The sequence below is a fragment of the Aquarana catesbeiana genome, linkage group LG03 (genome assembly GCF_042186555.1).
Source record: "Aquarana catesbeiana isolate 2022-GZ linkage group LG03, ASM4218655v1, whole genome shotgun sequence".
NCBI lineage: Eukaryota > Metazoa > Chordata > Amphibia > Anura > Ranidae > Aquarana > Aquarana catesbeiana.
The window spans coordinates 84,210,588-84,230,404 of record NC_133326.1 but is presented as its reverse complement, the minus strand read 5'-3'; the positions used below and the strand labels follow the sequence as shown (position 1 = coordinate 84,230,404).

Below are 19,817 nucleotides of genomic sequence, written 5' to 3'. Positions count from 1 at the left end.
CGTACCCGAGTCATGTTCAAAATGAACGGACTTGTCCGTGTGTGGGCAAGTCCGTTCATTCGGAAAGTCCGCCGTAACTCTGTCAAAAGTCCGTCGGGAAGACCGGTGGACCTAGTCTGCCGAAAAGTCCAGTCGTGTGTAGGCAAGTCCGTCCGTTCAGAAAGTCCGTCGGAAGTCCATTGGGAAGACCGTCGGACCTAGTCTGCCGGAAAGTGCGGTCGTGTGTACACTGCATTACCTGCAAACGAAACCCGCGATGTCTGCGATGTCCCCGCTGGTGGCCACGTCCATCTTCACCCCTCTTCCTTCCAGCTCTGTGACTGGCTAGAGTCAAGTGACGTCACTCCTGCGGTCAGGAGCCGACGGTCGTGGCATGGACCCTATAGAATCGTGCCATTTCTTTAGTGCGCATACAGGTTCAGGAGATATTTCCAGTACCTACAGGTGAGCCTTATTATATGCTTACCTGTAGGTAAAAGTGGTATGTAAGGGTTTACAACCACTTTAACAGCCCCTTTACGCTGACAGTGCGGCCACGTTAGCAGTAAAGCACCGCTAGTTTTAGCGGCACTTTACCTTCGTTTAAGAGGCGCTTTTCGGACGCTAGGGGGGTGTTTTAACCCCTGTTAGAGGCTGAATAAAGGGCTAAAAGCGCCCGCAAAGCAATGGGCAGGGGTGCTTTAGGAGTGGTGTATAAACCTGCTCCTAAAGCGCCCCAAAGATGCTGCTTGCAGGACTTTTTTTAACTTCCTGCCAGTGCCAGTGCACCGCTCCAGTGTGAAAGCACTCGGGCTTTCACACTGGGACTGCAGATGAGTCATTTTAAAGGCACTTTACAGACGCTATTTTTAGCGCTAAAGCGCCTGAAAAAATGCCACCAGTGTCAAAGGGGTCTTAAGCAGGACATCACTCATTTTTCAAAGTTCCTCTCTCTAAAGCCTCGTACACACACACATCGGATTGTTGGCCAACAAAACCGTGGACTTTTGTCCGAAGGGCATTGCCCCAAACTTGTCTTGCGTACACCAAGAATCACAAACTTAGTGACGTACTACATGGTTCTTTGGTCTCATTCTGCTAATTTCATGTTAGTAGAAGTTTGGTGAGTGTTGATTCGCACTTTTCTTTTCGTACGAATTTCCGTAAATTGGTACATTCGGGAGGATCTGAAAAAAGAATTGCTATGCTTCCGTTTACAAAATACGAATTAATTCTAATACGAAATGGAACAAAACTAAACAAATTTATTGACGGCGGACATGTCTACAGCACAGCACATTACAGCACAGCACAGTACAACACAGTACAATACAGCACAGTACAGTACAGTACAGCACAGGACAGCTGTGAACAAGGCTTATCGCTGAAATGAGTCTGCTGCTGACTGTACTCACTGTGAAGGCTTTACAATAAATACAGTTGATGTTATAGAGCTGCCGGCTGCTTCTTTTTCTTGATGACCGTTTGTCACGGTGTGTGGGAGGACACCTCGGCTTGGATACTCTGACTGCAAACTTCCAAGGTAAGACTTTGTTTTCCACTGTTCTGAGCCATACAATCTTTGATCGAATAACTCCAAATTGATGACCTGTAAGGCCCGGTTCACACTGGTGTGAAATGTGCTCCGACTTTGAGAGCACATGTTGCATGACATGTAAAAATTAATGTTTCCCTATGAGAGCCGTCTTAACTGGTCCAGCTTGTGTCAGTCCAACTTTGGGAAAGGTTCCTGCACTACTTTAGGCCGACTTCTGTCCAATTTCAGCCCATAGAATAGGATGGAAGTCGCATCCAAGTCAGATCATCAGCTTAATTGATGTGATTTGGATCCCACATTACAGAAAGATTACACAGATATTCCCTGAAGTTGCGTCAAAGTTGCAGTCGCAATAGTTGCAAGTCGTCTGGCAAAGTCGAGCGATTTTCATATCGGAGCAGTGTGAACCCAGCCTCAAGGTGTCACCTATGCAGAATTTTGGCTACCCTGGTTTATTTGCAATTTTCCAGACTTGCGTTTCTAAGACTTGATATGTTTGATATCGATTTAGTCAGCACAAACCCATCTTATATATTTTACCAAAAAATTGGGTGTTATGCTGTATTTATATGCACTACAATTCATTTTAGTCTATTTGTCTGGAAACCATACATCTGATAAATAGCTGTGCAAATATTGTGTTACCTAAAAAAAATGCAACAACCACCATTTGATTCTCCAGGTCCTCTCCTTTCAGAAAATGTATCATGTATGGGGGTTTTGAGTCATTTTCTAGGAAAAAGAATTACCCTGATAGGCATGTGGTTAAAAGACAGCTCGGTTCATTGTATAATGTATTGTACAGTCAGTATATATCATGTACTGTAGATAGATAGTAGATATCACATAATATGTATACTGTATATAGTACAGTTAGTATATATATATATATATATATATATATATATATCAAATAACATATACAGTATTTCACAAAAGTGAGTACACCCCTCACATTTTTGTAAATATTTTATTATATCTTTTCATGTGACAACACTGAAGAAATGACACTTTGCTACAATGTAAAGTAGTGAGTGTACAGCTTGTATAACAGTGTAAATTTTCTGTCCCCTCAAAATAACTCAACACACAGCCATTCATGTCTAACCGCTGGCAACAAAAAGTGAGTACACCCCTAAGTGAAAATGTCCAAATTGGGCCCAGTTATCCCTTTTCCCTCCCTGGTGTCATGTGACTCGTTAGTGTTACAAGGTCTCAGGTGTGAATGGGGAGCAGGTGTGTTAAATTTGGTGTTATCGCTCTCACGCTCTCATACTGGTCACTGGAAGTTCAATATTGCACCCCATGGCAAAGAACTCTCTGATGATCTGAAAAAAAGAATTGTTGCTCAACATAAAGATGGCCTAGGCTATAAGAAGATTGCCAAGACCCTGAAACTGATCTGCAGCACGGTGGCCAAGACCATCCAGCGGTTTAACAGGACAGGTTCCATTCAGAACAGGCCTCGCCATGGTTGACCAAAGAAGGTGAGTGCACATGCTCAGCGTCATATCCAGAGGTTGTCTTTGGGAAATAGAGTGTATGAGTGCTGCCAGCATTGCTGTAGAGGTTGAAGGGGTGGGGTGGTCAGCCTGTCAGTGCTCAGACCATACGCCGCACACTGCATCAATTTGGTCTGCATGGCTGTTGTCCCAGAAGGAAGCCTCTTCTAAAGATGATGCACAAGAAGGCCCGCAAACAGTTTGCTGAAGACAAGCAAACTAAGGACATGGATTACTGGAACCATGTCCTAGGGTCTGATGAGACCAAGATAAACTTATTTTGTTCAGATGGTGTCAAGCGTGTGTGGCGGCAACCAGGTGAGGAGTACAAAGACAAGTGTGTCTTGCCTACAGTCAAGCATGGTGGTGGGAGTGTCATGGTCTGGGGCTGAATGAGTGCTGCCGGCACTGGGGAGCTACAGTTCATTGAGGGAACTATGAATGCCAACATGTACTGTGACATACTGAAGCAGAGCATGATTCACTCCATTCAGAGACTGGGCCACAGGGCAGTATTCCAACATAACGACCCCAAACACACCTCCAAGATGACCACTGCCTTGCTAAAGAAGCTGAGGGTAAATTTGATGGACTGGCCAAGCATGTCTCCAGACCTAAACCCTAGAGCAGTGATGGTGAACCTTGGCACCCCAGATGTTTTGGAACTACATTTCCCATGATTCTCGACTACACTGCAGAGTGCATAAACATCATGGGAAATGTAGTTCCAAAACATCTGGGGTGCCAAGGTTCGCCATCACTGCCCTAGAGCATCTGTGGGGCATCCTCAAATGGAAGGTGGAGGAGTGCAAGGTCTCTAATATCCACCAGCTCTGTGATGTCATCATGGAGGAGTGGAAGAGAACTTCAGTGGCAACCTGTGAAGCTCTGGTGAATTCCGTGCCCAAGAGGGTTAAGGCAGTACTGGAAAATAATGGCGGCCACACAAAATATTGACACTTTGGGCCCAATTTGGACATTTTTACTTAGGGGTGTACTCACTTTTGTTGCCAGCGGTTTAGACATTATTGGCTGTGTGTTGAGTTATTTTGAGGGGACAGCAAATTTACACTGTTATACAAGCTGTACACTCACTACTTTACATTGTAGCAAAGTGTCATTTATTCAGTGTTGTCACATGAAAAGATATAATAAAATATTCATAAAAATGTGAGGGATGTACTCACTTTTGTGAGATACTGTGTATATAGTACAGTCAGCATATACCACATAATACATATACTGTATATAGTATATATATATATATATAAAACAGTATATATCATATAATATATACAGTATAGATCACATAATATATATTATTATTATTATACAGGATTTATATATTTATATAGCACCAACAGTTTGCACAGTGCTTTACAACATGAGGGCAGACAGTACAGTTACAATACAAATCAATACAGGAGGCATCAGAGGGCCTTGCTCGTTAGAGCTTACAATCTAGAAGTATATATATATATATATACTGTATATAGTACAGTTAGTATATATCATTTAATATACAGTATATATAGTACAGTCAGTATCTATCACATAATATATACTGTATACATATAGTTCAGTGAGTATATATTATATAAATATATAGTACAGTTAGTATATGTCAAATAATATATACTGTTTATAGTACAGTTAGTATGTACTATATATAATGTATATAGTACAGTCAGTATATATCACATATATAATGTATATAGTACAGTCAGTATATATCACATATATATACAGTACAGTCGGTATATATCATATATATAATGTATATAGTACAGTCAGTCTCTATCTTAGCACACAGCTCTGTACAGTATATGAGGAGAGCGGTCACAGCTCCATCCTGCACACAGTGTGGGGGAGGCTCCTCCTTGGTGGGCGGGGCTTCCTAGCACACGGGCTATCCACAGAGACCTCCCCGTGGGTGTGTCCTGGCTCCGGCTCGGGAAGTGATGTTCCTCTATGTTATCCGCTCTACGAGAAGCCAAAAAAGGGCAATCTGTGTGTGCGGGGAGCGGGATGAGGACGGGGAGTACAGGTGAGAGGGGAGGGCGGGGTGTGATCTCCTCCCGGGGATCGGATATATGGAGGGGCGAGCCGACTTCTGTGCTCCGGGCTCCACCTTCCTTATTATAGTTTTATATGGAAAGAATGATTGATAGGAAGTTTTCCTGATGATTGCATTGACTTTGGGATTACATTCAGTGTATATTATGGGATGTCTGGTTGGGGTGATTCCTGGAGATTAGTGGGCTCTCTTCCATTGTACAAGTCATCTGTAGTGACATGTTAGAACCCCCCCCCCCATATATATATATATCTCTATCCAGAATAACATGTCACTACAGATGATTTGTGTATATATATATATATATATATATATATATATATATATATATAATTTTTTTTTTTTTTTTTCCCTCCCATATATTAGGAGGACTGATGGCTCTTCTAGACTCTCCTACACACCTGTCATCTGGACACGGTCACATGACCTCTGACACACCCCTCTGTACACCTGACCCCCCCCCCCCATTCACACCTGAGAAGTTTGTTGTGTTATTGGAAAGTTTTTTTTTGGGGGGGGGAGGGGGCAGAATGGTATTTTTGGTCTCTTAGGGCTTATTCAGAGGGGCGATCAGTCCCCTCCTCTGTACAGATCTGCTGGCAGATGTGTGGGGCCCCCCCCACAGTCATATGTAAAAAGTATGATAAGTACACAGGAGTGGGGGGCACGGCCCCCCCCACACAGGGCCTCGGCTCCTTCCTATTTGTCAGGCAATATTGTGTCTATGCAGCTGCTGAATCTTCATCCACTTCTATAGGGGCCTGCACACTGCTCAAGGTGGATTCATGGACTAATCAGTTATGTGAATGAGCCCCTAGGCCTGGTTCATATCTGAGCATGTGCGGTTGATGCGTTCTTTTGTGTTTTCAGGGGTTTTTTATGTTTTTTTTTGTTTTTTTTTGTTTTTTTTTGGGTTTGATTTGCAGAAACGCACCGCAAGCCATTTAACATTATTTCCTATGGGGCCATTCACATCTTTGCAGTTTCCTGCTGTGTGATCTTGGAAAAGTTTCAGGGACTTTTTTACACGTAGCACAGTACGGTTTTGGCTGCATAGACTTCAGTGGTACTGCATCAAAAATGCATGTAAAGGTATTTTTGGTAGGGTTTTGTGTTCGACAACCAGTCTCCTCCTACAAAAAAGAAAAATGCAGAAGCATGAAAAAAATATATGCTAACGCATTTTTTTTTTTTTTTTTTTTTTTTTGATGCATTTTTTTAAAGTGTTTTTCACTTTAAACCTTCTGTAGTGCAGCCCCCCCCCCCCCTTATTACCTGAGCCCAATCTGATCCAGCGATGTGCACAACGGTAGTGGTTCCCGCTGCTGTCTCCCCCTCATTGGGCAGCTTCACAGCTGTGGCTCCTACTGCTGTCAATCAAATGCTGAGACGTGGGGCCAAGTCCCGCTGTCTGTGTCAATTGACACAGCAGCGAGACTCGGGGGCTGCACGCACTGGTGCCCCCATGGAAAGCTGCTTTCCATGGGGGCACCAGTGCATGCTCTCCCCCTCTTTGGCACCCACCAAAGAGGGGCTTGGAGCTCCAGCGAGGGACCCAAGAAGAGGAGGATCTGGGCTGTCATACAACACTGTACACAAATGAAATTTTTATATTTTTTTCCCCACTAATAGAGCTTTCTTTTGGTGGTATTTGATCACCCCTGCGTTTTTTATTTCTTGTGCTATAAACAAAACAAGAGTGACAAGTATGAAAAAAACACAATATTTTTTACTTTTTGCTATAATAAGTATCCAAGTTTTTTTTTTTTTTTTTTTAAACAAATATTTTCCTCATTTTAGGCCGATACGTATTCTTCTACATATTTTTGATAAAAAATATCGCAATAAGCGTATATTTATTGGTTTGCGCAAAAGTTATAGCGTCTACAAAATAAGGGAATAGATTTATAGCATTTTTATTATTATTATTTTTTTTTTTTTTTACTAGTAATGGCGGCGATCTGCGATTTTTTTTTTTTTTTTTTTTTTTTTTTTTATCATGACTGCGATATTGCGGCGGACACATCGGACAATTTTGACACATTTTTGGGACCATTCACATTTATACAGCGATCCGTGCTATAAAAATGCATTGATTACTGTATAAATGTGACTGGCAATGAAGGGGTTAACCAGGAGGGGGCGCTGTAGGGGTTAATGTGTTGCTAGGGAGTGATTCTAACTGTGTGGGGGGAGGGGATTCACAAGGGGAGGAGACCGATCAGTGTTCCTCTGTACTGGGAACACACCATCGGTCTCCTCCCATCTGACAGGGCGTGGATCTGTGTGTTTACACACACAGATCCACGGTCCTGCTCAGTTACCGGGCAATCGCGGGTGCCCGGCGGACATCGCGGCCACCGGGCATGCGCACCGGGACCCGAGCGATGCGGCACGCACGCGCCCCCTGGGCTGCCTGGAAGGCTGCGCCGTCACATGACGGCGGCCCAGAACAACAGCTGCACCTATGACGGCGGGCAGCAAGTGGTTAATGTAGTAGAAAAAAACCTGCTTGCTTGCAGTAAACAAAAGCAGAACTTGAGTTCTGCTTTAAAGGTGAAATGCCGGCACATAAAGTGCCTTGAAAAAGTATTCTAACGCCTTGAAATTAAAAAAATTTGTTTTTCAAATTTTTTTTTTTTTTTCAGAAATATGTGAAAAGTGTGGTGTGCATTTGTATTCAGCCCCCCTGAGTCAATACTTTGTAGAACCACCTTTCCCTGCAATTGCAGCTGCAAGTCTTTTTGGGGATGTCTCTACCAGCTTTGCACATCTAGAGTGACTTTCTTCTTCTTTGCAAAATAGCTCAAGCTCTGTCAGATTGGATGGAGAGCGTCTGTGAACAGCAATTTTCAAGTCTTGCCACAGCGTCTCAATTGGATTTAGGTCTGGACTTTGACTGGGCCATTCTAACACATGAATATGCTTTGATCTCAACCATTCCATTGTAGCTCTGACTGTATGTTTAAGGTCGTTGTCCTGATGGAAGGTGAACCTCCGCCCCAGTCTCAAGTCTTTTACAGACTAATGCCGCGTACACACGAGCGGAATTTCTGACAGAAAGAGTCCAATGGGAGCTCTTCATCGTATATTCCGACCGTATGTATGCCCCATCAGACTTTTTCCGTCAAATTCAGACGGACTAAGATAGAGAGCATGTTCTATATTTTTCCGACGGAACAAATTACTATCGGAAAAAACACTCGTCTGTATGCTGTTCCGAAAACGACACATGCTCTGAATCAAGTACGAGACGGAAGCTACTGGCTATTGAACTTTCGTTTTCTAGTCCCGTCCTACATTTTGGACGGTCGGAATTTGGTGTGATCGTGTGTATGCAAGACAGCTTGAGCGGAATTCCGGTCGTGTGTACGCGGCATAACAGGTTTTCTTCTAAGATTGCCCTGCATTTGGCTTCATCCATCTTCCCATCAACTCTGACCAGCTTCCCTGTCCCTGCTGCCATTGCCACCACCATGTTTCACGGTGGGGATGGTGTGTTCAGGGTGATGTGCAGTGTTCATTTTCCGCCACACATAGCATTTTGCTTTTAGGCCAAAAAGTTAAATTTTGGTCTCATCTGACCAAAGCACCTTCTCCCACATGTTTGCTGTGTCCCCCACATGGCTTCTCGCAAACTGCAAACAGGACTTCTTATGGCTTTCTTTCATCAATGGATTTCTTCTTGCCACTCTTCCATAAAGGCCAGATTTGTGGAGTGCACGACTAATAGTTGTCCTGTGGACAGATTCTCCCACCTGAGCTGTGGATCTCTGCAACTCCTCCAGAGTTACCATGGGCCTCTTGGCTACTTCTCTGATAGATGCTCTCCTTGCCCAGCCTGTCAGTTTAAGTGGACGGCCATGTCTTGGTAGGTTTGCAGTTGTGTGCCATACTCTTTCCATTTTTGGATGATGGATTGAACAGTGCTCCGTGAGATGTTCAAAGTTTGGGATTTTTTTTTTTTTTTTTTTTTATAACCTAACCCTGCTTTAAACTTCTCCACAACTTTAGCTCTGACCTGTCTGGTGTGTTGCCTTGGCCTTCATGATGCTGTTTGTTCACTAAGGTTCTTTAACAAACCTATGAGGGCTTCACAGAACAGCTGTATTTATACTGAGAATAAATTACCCACACAGGTGGACTCTATTTACTAATTAAGTGACTTCTGAAGGCAATAGGTTCCACTAGATTTTAGTTAGGGGTATCAGAGTAAAGGGGGCTGAATACAAATGCACACCACACTTTTCACATTTATTTGTAAAAGAATTTGAAAACCATTTATCATTTTCCTTCCACTTCACAATTATGTGCCACTTTGTGTTGGTCTATCAAATATAATCCCAATAAAATACATTTAAGTTTTTGGCTATAACATGACAAAATGTGGAAAATTTCCAAAGGTATGAATACTTTTTCAAGGCACTGTATATAAGGCTTACATTAACACAACTCTGTAATCCTTAATGCTTAAGTGAATACATTTTTTTTTTTTTTTTCAGTGCAAGCAGTTTAAGTAACTGCATATAACTTGGCATCAGCCTTATGCAGCCTGCTGTACAACAGAGCTTATAGAGGAGGATGAAGCAGCACAAGGAGTTGGTTAGGTCATTTTTCTTTGCTAAGTTTCAGAAACAGCTGTTCACATTTACAGCGCATTCATAAAGTATTCAGACCCCGTCACTTTTCTCAGTTTTAGTATGTTGCAGCCTGATACTACAGTTGTTTAAATACATTATTTTCCTCATTATTCTACACTCAGTACCCCATAATGACAAAGCAAAAAAGCCAAAAAAACCCCCCCCAAAAAAAAGCGTGGAGTCCCCTCCCCCCAAGACCATACCAGACCCTTCGGGCATAAAGGGATGGGTCCGGGGGGAGGGGGGGGGGGTGCACATTACATGCGATATCTGGGCGATGCAAATTCAGATTCAGCCATACAGTTTGTGTGGCTGAATTTGCAACGCATTTGGCCCAGAATGGTGCCAGACCCTTTTTTTTTTTAATTTTTTGGTCTGCACTGTTTCCTGTCTGATTTCACAGTCCGCAATGCGATCTGGGGGCGTCATTAACTTTACGTTGACACCCACAGCAGTTTGCAGAGGGCAGTGTGAACTGCCTGCGAGTGAGATGTGATGCGGTAACCCACACTTGTGCGATGTGGGAATCGGCACGATTCAAGTGTGAACCGAGCTTTAAAGTATCTCCTGTGATACTCGCTGCCACGCAGACAGGGAGGCTACAGAGTTTTACCTGTGGTTGTTTTTTGCACAGTACAGGGTCCAGCCCCTCTGCCAGCCTGTCATAGCTGAAATACATGGCTGAATGCTGTACTGGGTGGTACACTCATGTAGGACCGTATATGTTCAGGGATGTACTGTATTCCCAAAATGCACATATTCTTCGTTCCAGTCCTGTTTCTGAATGCATACAGCCCTAAACGTGAACTTTACCCAGTACAGGGTCCAGCTGCCATGTCTTTGAGAAAATTGTGTTCCTTGAATGATGCTCGTGTCGAGGGAGCAACCTCCTGTGTTCACTATGCAGCAGGCCAGAGGCTCGCCACAGGACCCAGGAGCTAGTGGAGATCATTGTAATAGTGATGCCTACTACAGAGATTTCCAGCTTCTATGGGGATCCCACTGGTATGGCACATACAGCCCCATGATTAAGCTCTGAGGGGCAGAGCGAAACGCATTGTGGGCATGGCTTGGTTGGCGTCCAGGTTGAGGTTGTCGCTCTCATCATCGTAGCACTACATGGATGTGTGGCATTAGGGATCACTTCCTTCTTCTTCTTTCTTGAGATATGGCACATACATATTTACATTGCTCCAAGCTGGCCCAGTGTAACCATGTAAAAGATGCCATACCTAAATTTCATCTTTAGAAAGTGTTTAGTTATAACGTACTTCCATTACAATATACAGTTGTCGCTCTACACATTTCTAGTGTTCCTAGGTAAACCTGAATTCCTAGTTCACTTGTGTCATTTCTGACTTAGTCGGGTAATGACCGTCATTTTTGATATTTGCTTCTAATGCCAACTGTACTTAAAAGCAATTAGAGACAATAATGGGCTCCTGTTATCCAGATGTCTTTTAGATATTGCAGCTATAAAAAGCAGTATTTGCCGACAAGGAAAATACATATATGTACACGTAATGTCTCATTCATGGAAAAAATAAGATAGAAACTTTGTACATCCATCATATCCATTTGTGGGTGTGTTGGGTTTTTCTGGGAAGAAAAATAAAGTGGATTGCTTCTAACCCCAGTGCTCTGTGATACAAGAGTGTTGTGTACTAAGCAAAGGCAATACCCTCATACCTGTGTTTACTGTAAAAACTTTTTTTTTTTTTTTTTTGTAACCATACCTACCTTCCACACCCCGCTAAAACTGGGTACACACTGTCCAAAAATAGGCCAGTTCAGCAGGATGTATGGATGGGGAAATCGGTTTAGGAAACAAGCCATGTATGGCGAGCTTTACTAATACATTGAGGGTTCAGAATTGTTTTGTAAATGTACTGAAATACCAGGTTTTACCAGTAGGTGGCACTGAAGGTGAAGTCCAATACTGCAGCTCCAGTAAAAGCAGGGCAGATGTGGAAGTTGGGGGAGCTCTTCTTGTTACTACATGGGTGCTGTGTGAACTCCTTTTTTTAATCCTGGGGTGAAAAAAAAAATACTCCCTTGCGGTGGGGCTCCCCCCCTCACTGTAAGGGTTAAATGCTTGCTTGGATTTAGGGGACCAGGAAATGGCATTTTTACTTTCCCGATCTTCTGCTCCTGCTGGCACTCTGCGTTTCTAGACTGGTTCCCTCAGTCTCATCTTCCCTACTAAGGTTCTTTAACAAACCTATGAGGGCTTCACAGAACAGCTGTATTTATACTGAGAATAAATTACCCACACAGGTGGACTCTATTTACTAATTAAGTGACTTCTGAAGGCAATAGGTTCCACTAGATTTTAGTTAGGGGTATCAGAGTAAAGGGGGCTGAATACAAATGCACACCACACTTTTCACATTTATTTGTAAAAGAATTTGAAAACCATTTATCATTTTCCTTCCACTTCACAATTATGTGCCACTTTGTGTTGGTCTATCAAATATAATCCCAATAAAATACATTTAAGTTTTTGGCTATAACATGACAAAATGTGGAAAATTTCCAAAGGTATGAATACTTTTTCAAGGCACTGTATATAAGGCTTACATTAACACAACTCTGTAATCCTTAATGGCTGCAAGACCTCTGACATCAAGTGCAATGCATTGCCCATAGTTCTGAATTGGACTTGAGGATGCCAGTGTGTAGGCAAGCAGGGATCAGGTAAATACAAGTGCTTTCTTTTTGGTCCCCTGGATGTGAATGAGCATTTATCCCTTGTAGTGTGGGGACAGCCCCACTGCAAGGGTGGGTTTTAGTTTTCCCTGAAGACTGAGTTTTACCCAGGAACGCATAGGGGTTTATTTCCTGAAAAAACAAAGAGAGTAGCGCCATCTAAGTGCAGCGTGATAAAAACATTTTAATATAGGACAGACCATTTTAAACTTGTAAGATTGTAGAGATTACAAGATTTTTTTTTTTTTTTTTTTGCTGTCTACAGAGCCCCTTCTAGCTTTTTATGAGCCGGCAGCCATCCAGAGTCAGCCCATCTGTGACCATCTACACATCTTGTGCTGCATTTGAACTCTCATGCATGGACTCCCCACTATAGAGAGTAGATTAATCACCCATTTCTCTCTATTTGAGCTGACAGAGCGCACATGAACATATGTTAACTATATTTATTTCTGCTTATTTACTGAAGCGGTAGAACATGCCACAGCGCAGCGTCCGTAAACAATGTCTCAGGCTTGGGGGTCACATAGCACCAGTGGTCAGTAGGGTGAAGAATAATGACCCATTGTTGATAATGATGGAAGGAGCGGTGCCCCGCCCTTGGCGTCGGTGGGAGGAGCGGTGCCCCGCCCTTGGCGTCGGTGGGAGGGGCGGTGCCCCGCCCTTGGCATCGGTGGGAGGAGCGGTGCCCCGTCGTTGGCATCGGTGGGAGGAGCGGTGCCCCGCCCTTGGCGTCGGTGGGAGGAATAATGCCTAATTTCTGTAGGAAGAACAGTGCCCCGAGGGCTGGATAAAGTCTCCCGGGAGGAGTAGTGCCGCGTCGTGGGCGTCAGTGGGAGGTGTAGTGCCCCAGGAGGCCAAATAAAGTCAAGGAATGAGCCACAGTTTGGAGTGCACTGTACTAAGGGAATAGAGAATATTCACTTTTTAAAGTGTTTGTTCACTTTGCAAAGTGGATGGTAATCTAGCAAAGTAAACAAATCGTATCCATGCCATAGATTCATTGGGCATATTTACAAAGCAGTGAAAGTGACATTCACCAAACATTCACTGCAGGTGAATCTTTCTGCTTAATATGTATTCATATACAGTGAATAACACATTGATTGCTTAATAAATATACCTGATGGGGTTTTAACACTGAAAACCCACCTAACGTGTCAACAATTGGACATTGTATGGGTAGAAAAAAAAATACAATTTATTAATGACATAAAATACATACAGCCCACAGATAAAGCTGGGTTATGATTACACATGCCTATGTTTGAACATTTCTTTTGCTATTCTTATATTGGGTTTTTAGTGCTATGGGAAAACATCACCAAGATCTGATAAATTGCCCTATAGTACGGCCCCATTCACACAACGATGGACTCTGATCAGATCAGCAGAAGACCTGTCCACTGACATCCCCCCCCCCCCCCCCCCCCTCTCTGCTGATATGAGTCAGTGGGTGACAGGTCTGTGTCTGCTTAGTTTATACAGAGAGGGCACGGACAGAGCCCACTCTGTCTTATGGACCAGTGGGTGTAAATGGACAGCCCTCCGATTCGATCCACCTAGACGGAGGGGGACAGATCCCCTTCCGTTTTTCTTTTAGTGGATCGGATTGGAGGTAGACTGGTGTAAACTGACAGCAGAGTCCGTTTTACATTCGCCGGGCCTAAGGGGTGTATGGAGGGTCCAATCAGTTCTGCCTTGAAAACTGACAGAGGGGCCGGCGATTGATAGTCGTTTTGCTTAAACCTGACTTCAGGATATGCAAATACTAAAGACGTGTATTCTTTCTTGAATATTGGTGTGCTGTGTGTATTTTCCAGATCTGTGCAATAATCTGGTGTGAAACTTTTCCTCTGTGCAGAAACTTCCTGTAATAAAGACCGTCACTGTGGCTCTCTCTCTGCAGGGTGACTGGTCTGGTCTCCGCCCCCTCCTGTAGTTTTCTGCAGGCAGCCTGTAGTGGGTGGAGCCTGCTGGGTTCCTCCCACAACCCTGATCTCTGTACAGAACAGTGATGATGTCACTGCTACATTTGCAAGGTTATATCTGGGTTCTGAAAGGCATTTGGTACCCACTAAGTGGAATTTATATCCCTTGAGGCTATTGAGGGATTATATGGCAATTAAAGCGGAGTTCTACCCACATTTTCAACTCCTCAGGATCCCTCACTAATCTGTGCATTGTAAACGAATTGGATATTTTTTTTTTCTTTCGGCGCCGGAAGTATTGGCTGCTCAATGACCAGGCCATTTTTTGCGATACGGCACTAACTGGCAATTGCGTGGTCGTGCGACGTTGTACCCAAACAAAATTGACATTCTTTTTTCCCCACAAATAGAGCTTTCTTTTGGTGGTATTTGCTCACCTGTGGTTTTTATTTTTTGTGCTATAAACAAAAAAAAAATATCTTTTACTTTTTACTATAATAAATATCCCATGTTTTTTCTTTTTCAAAAAAAAAATTTTCCCTCAGTTTGGGCCGATATGTATTCTTCTACATATTTTTGGTAAAAAAAAATCGCAATAAGTGTATATTGAGTGGTTTGCGCAAAAGTTATAGCGTCTAGGGGATAGATTTATGGCTTTTTTAAAAAAAAAATTCTTATCGGGACTGCGATATTGCAGCGGTTAAATTGGACACTTTTGACACATTTTTGTGACCATTGATAATTATACAGCAATCAGTGCTATAACAATTCACTGATTACTGTATAAATGTCACTGGCAGGGAAGGGGTTAGATGTTACCTAGGTGTGTTCTAACTGTGGGGGGGGGGGGGGTGGGACTGTCTAGGAGTAGAGAGATCGGTGTTCATACTCAGTATGAACACAAAATCTGTCTCTACTCCCCTGAAAGAACTGGGATCTGTGTTCTCGCTCTGTCACAAGCGATCGCTGGTGCCCCGTGGTCATTGCGCCCGCCAGGCACTCGCATTGGCTCTGGACACACGCTGCGGGCACGCGCCTCTTGTGGCCAAAAGGAAAAGCGACGTAAGGTAATGTCGATTTTTTTTTTTTTTTTTTGCCAAGCCAACCTGCCACATTGAAGCTGCAGCGGCTGGTCCGGAAGTGGTTAATCAAGTATTTATTTTTCACTTCCTCCTCCCTGGCCGCGGTCCTGCACGCCATTTCTGGTTTGCAATGCCTCCTGGGAGATGTGTGTCATCAATCCCAAGAGGCAATGGGCATCGCTGGGCCGTAGCATCGCGTTATTTGCAAACTGTAAATGATGCGATGCAAGGCGGCGGCCAGCGCCATTTTTAAAAAAGGTAACCAGGCTTTTGTTGCCATGGTTACCAACGCTTCCTATACACAGTGATAGGCGGTGGGGGAGGCGGCTGGAGCATCTCAGCTCATCTCAGAACCTGGGGGACAGCACAGCCACAGCATTACTAATGATTTATAATAGAGGAATATGATGGGGCAGTTTTGATGGCAATAGGATGGGGCAGTTTTGATGGTGGCAATATGACGGGCAATTTTAATGGTGGCACTTTGGGGCAGGCCCTGCAAAAGGTAATTACTTTTTAAAAGATGCTAATTGTAAATCATATCCCTTGTTTCTGTGCAAATATATAATCTGCACAGAAACAAAGGATATCCTTTACAATTAGCATCTTTTAAAAAGTATTTACCTTTTGCAGGAGCTTTTTGTATTTCTAGATTTATAATCTTTGAAAATGTAGATAAACTTCCTAGTTCCTGGAGGGGGACGAGAGGTTTCCATAGCTAAGGGGCAGCAGCTTCCTCTGACGCTGCTGTTGCTATAGAAACCTGACCTACAACCTATTACACTGCTCTGAGCATGTGCAAGATCTGGAGGTGCATGCTGGGTAACCAGCATGCATGGAATACAGGAAGAGATAGTCTGGCTTCAGATGCCCACACAGGAGATGGCCGCGGCCTGCTGATACTTACAAAAGTAAGAAAACACTGCTGCAAAAATACAAAATGGACCTTAGTTTACAGCATACCTTTTATTAGAGTACATTAAGCATGAGGATTATAGGGGTATTTGTATCTAAAAAGTAAAATTTTTGGCTGGAACACGGCTTTAACGTTTATGGTGGAGTTTAGCTTTAAAGAGTAACTCCACTCCACCATCTATGTACATTGCAGGGATTTTAACAAACTTCCTACCTTTTGTTATCTAACAATCATAGAGATTCCAGGGACCATCTGGTCTTCCGGAAAGCACTATGGTCAGCATCTGGGGCCGGCGGATCCCTTCTCTCACTCGCCGATGGCAGGGGTGAGTCGGTAGAAGCACCGGAGGGCAGCGGGAGGGGGGACGTCTCCTCTCACCGCCCCTGTAAGAACGATCAAGCGGCTGAACAGTCGCTGTGATCGTTCTTATGGTGTAGGGAATCGCCGGCTCTAAAGTCGATATCTGATGCCTGTAGCTGCAGGCATCATTCAGATATCACCGCTCAAAGTCCAGGACGTCATATGACGGCAGGCAGGAAGCGGTTAAAGAAGCTGCAGGAATATCTGGCAAGTACTGGCTTTGTGGTACATGTGACAACAATCTCCCATATTCTTCATATGTCTGGACTATTGGGTAGAGTGGCAAAACGGAAGCCTTATCTTACGAATAAAAACATCCAAGCCTGGCTAAATTTTGCAAAAACACATCTGAAGTCTCCCAAAAACATGTGGGAAAATATGTAATGGTCTTATAATACCAAATCAGACAAAATAAGCTTATTTCAAAAGATGTTTGGCGCAAAAACACTACACATCACCAAAAGAACACCATACCCACCGTGAAGCATGGTGGTGGCAGCATCATGCTTTGGGGCTGCTTTTCTTAGCTGGAACATGAGCCTTAGTCAAGGTAGAGGGATTTATGAACAGTTCTAAATATCAGTCAATATCGGCACAAAACCTTCAGGCTTCTGCTAGAAAGCTGAACATGAAGAGGAACTTCATCTTGCAGCATGACAACGACCCAAAGCATACATCCTAATCAACAAAGGAATGACTTTACCAGAAGAAGATTAAAGTTTTGGAATGGCCCAGCCAGAGCCCAGACCTGAATCCGATAGAAAATCTGTGGGGTGATCTGAAGAGGACTGTGCACAGGAGATGCCCTCGCAATCTGACAGATTTGGAGTGTTTTGCAAAAAAGAGTGGGCAAATATTGCCAAATCAGGATGTGCCATGCTGATAGACTCATACCCAAAAAGACTGAGTGCTGTAATAAAATCAAAAGGCGCTTCAACAAAGTATTAGTTTAATCACTTAAGGACCAAGCCTCTTTTTGAGATGTGTTGTTTACAAGTTAAAAACTATTTTTTTTGCTAGAAAATTACTTAGAACCCCCAAACATTATACATTTTTTCTTTTAACCACCTAGAGAATAAAATGGCAGTCATTGCAATACTTTGTCACACCGTATTTGCCCAGCGGTCTTACAAGCCACTTTTTTTTTTTTTTTGTGAAAAAAATACAATGAATTAAAAAAAAAAGACAACAGTAAAGTTAGCCCATTTTTTTTTAATATTGTAAAAGATAATGTTACCCTGAGTAAATTGATACCCAACATGTCGCGCTTCAAAATTACGCCCGCTCATGGAATGGCGACAAACTTTTACCCTTAAAAATCTCCATAGGCGACGTTTAAAAAATTCTACAGGTTGCATGTTTAAGTTACAGAGGAGGTCTAGGGCTAGAAATATTGCTCTCGCTCTACCAATCGCGGCGATACCTCACGTGTGTGGTTTGAACACCGTTTGCATATGTGAGCACTACTCATGTATGCGTTCACTTCTGCACGCAGGCTTGGCGGGACAGGGCGCATTTAAAAAAAAAAATATATATATAATAGATAGAGAGAGAGAGAGATACAGATTTTTTTCCTTATTTATTTTACCTTTTTATTTTTACACTGTTTGAAAAAAATAAATAAAAATTGTGTCCCTTTTATTCCTATTACAAGGAATGTAAACATCCCTTGTAATAGAAAAAAAGCATGACAGGACCTCTTAAATATGAGATCTGGGGTCAAAAAGACCTCAGATCTCATATTTACACTAAAATGCAATACAAAGAAAACAAAAAAATAAATGGCCCTTTTAAGAGCTATGGGCGGATATGATGTTTTGACGTCGCCTCCGCCCTGCAGTGATATGGAGACTGGTGGGGGCCATCTTCCCCTCACTGGCCTCCATATCCAGCATGGGTAAAGATCCGATAGCCCCTGTAAGTGGCGGAGGGCACCGAATTGCGGCGGGAGGGGGGGAGGCCTCTCCCGCCGCCAATAAAAGTGATCTTGCAGCAAATCCGCCGCAGAGACCACTCTTATCAGAAAGCGTACCGCCGGCCGAAGAAGAGGATACCGGGGTTATGGCAGCTAACTGCTGCCATAACGATCTTTCTCTTCAAACTTAGGACGTATATCGGCGTGTGGCGGTCCGTAAGTGGTTAAGGGTGTGCACACTTATGCAACCATATTTTATTTTTTTAAATTTTTACTTCCCTCCACCTAAAATATTTCAGTTTGTTGTTCATCTGTGCACCGGAGTGTCTTGCAGCACAAGCTCCCTATTCAGAGGTTTGGGGAAGCGGTACTGTGTGACGGGGAGGCGGCAGCCATGTGCAAATACCAAGCTATTCATTTACAGAGCAATACTTGATAGACTGTTATGAATGTATTAAAAAACATGAACATTTCTTGTTACTGTAACACCCTTATAGAGCCAGTCAATGGGATGGTTTGGATTTCTTTATCAGTTAAAATAGCTGAGCTTGTAGTGATGTAGTGCAGATGACACCACGGTCAAATTCTCAAGGGAAACATACAGCCAGTTCCTTATGCTTTTATCTGACATTCTGACCATTTCACTGCAGATTTTTCTTCCTGAAATATTGGAGTCCTTTAACCACTTGCTTACCTGGGCACTTAAACCCCCCTCCTGCCCAGGCCAATTTTCAGCTTTCAGCGCTCTCACACTTTAACAATTGCGCGGTCATACAACACTGTATCCAAATTACATTTTTATCATTTTTTTCAGACAAATAGAGCCTTCTTTTGGTGATATTTAATTACAGCTGGGGTTTTTATTTTTTGCTAAACAAACAAAAAGATGGAAAATTTTGAAAAAAAAAAATCATGTTTCATAGTTTGTTATAAAATTTTGCAAACAGGTAATTTTTCTCCTTCATTGATGTGCGCTGATGAGGCGGCACTGATGGGCACAGATAAGGCGACACTGATGGCCACTGATGAGATGGCACTGATGGGGGGGGGGGGGGCACTGATGGGCACTGGTAGGTGACACTGATGGGCAGCACTGTTGATGAGGAACTGATGGGTGGCACTGCGGGCACTGGTAGGTGGCGCTGGTG

The 19,817-nt window shown here is 43.2% G+C and overlaps 1 protein-coding gene across 1 annotated transcript in view; it reads left to right on the top strand.

The window, feature by feature from the left end:
- The first annotated feature begins 4,932 nt into the window (after nucleotides 1-4,932).
- The window catches only part of RAB27A (RAB27A, member RAS oncogene family), a 170,166-nt gene continuing 155,281 nt past the window's right edge, over nucleotides 4,933-19,817 (top strand). Inside the window, exon 1 of the mRNA XM_073618757.1 lies at nucleotides 4,933-5,086. The gene's annotated coding sequence lies outside the window, so the exon portion shown is untranslated. The remainder of the gene's footprint in view (nucleotides 5,087-19,817) is intronic.